Source organism: Pediculus humanus, genomic scaffold (assembly GCF_000006295.1).
Source record: "Pediculus humanus corporis 1103172107668 genomic scaffold, whole genome shotgun sequence".
Lineage (NCBI taxonomy): Eukaryota > Metazoa > Arthropoda > Insecta > Psocodea > Pediculidae > Pediculus > Pediculus humanus.
In genome coordinates this window covers 8,399-9,174 of record NW_002987277.1, presented here as the reverse complement: position 1 = coordinate 9,174, position 776 = coordinate 8,399, and the positions used below count along the sequence as shown (strand labels likewise).

Sequence of the window (776 nt, the reverse complement as noted above, 5' to 3'; positions counted from 1 at the left end):
AAATAATTTATTCATTATTCGGTTAGTTAAAAATTTAACTTATGTTCTGCTCAATTTAAATTCTTTATTGCAAAGTTTTAATGGATTTTTTTCTTTTTGTAATTAACTTTTTATTATTATTAAATGACATTATTACCAACGAAATTATTAACGTTTTATTTATTAAATTCATTAATAAAACTGACCGAAAATATTAATAATAATAATAATAATAATAATAATAATAATCACTTCACGATTGGTAAAAAAAAAACCAGACAACGTTTAATGAAAAAACAAAAATAAAAAATTAATTAATTAATTAATTAATTAATTAACTTATCGATACTATCATCATAATCATCATTATTATTATTATTATTAAAATAATTATAATTTTTTTTTTTTTTGTAGGATTATCGTAAAATTAATTTTCGTGCATATTTTTCCAAGAGGGGGGAAAAAAAAAAAAAAAAAAAATTTTTAACCTCCTGAAAATTATAAATTTAAAATCATTTAGATACAATTATTAGTTAATAATTTTTAAATTTCCCCCGTCAATAAATCTAAATAAAAAATAAATAAATAAATAAATAAAATTATTATTATTTGTAACCCTCTCTGTACTTAAATTACTATTCAAATGAAAAATTTTTCTTTTTTTAAAATAGAAAATGAAATCAAAGAAAGAAATAAGATCAATTATAATTTTTCTTTTTTTTTTTTTTTTTTGTTTATAAGTACAGAAATAATTATTTCCACCTCTTTTTTTTTTTTTTTTATTATTTTTTGATATT

At 15.7% G+C, this 776-nt stretch overlaps 1 protein-coding gene across 1 annotated transcript in view; it reads right to left on the bottom strand.

The window, feature by feature from the left end:
• Positions 1-776, bottom strand: part of Phum_PHUM288990 (uncharacterized protein) — a gene marked incomplete at both ends in the record, with an annotated part of 5,071 nt that overhangs the window by 2,406 nt on the left and 1,889 nt on the right. The gene's annotated exons all lie outside the window — the stretch shown is intronic.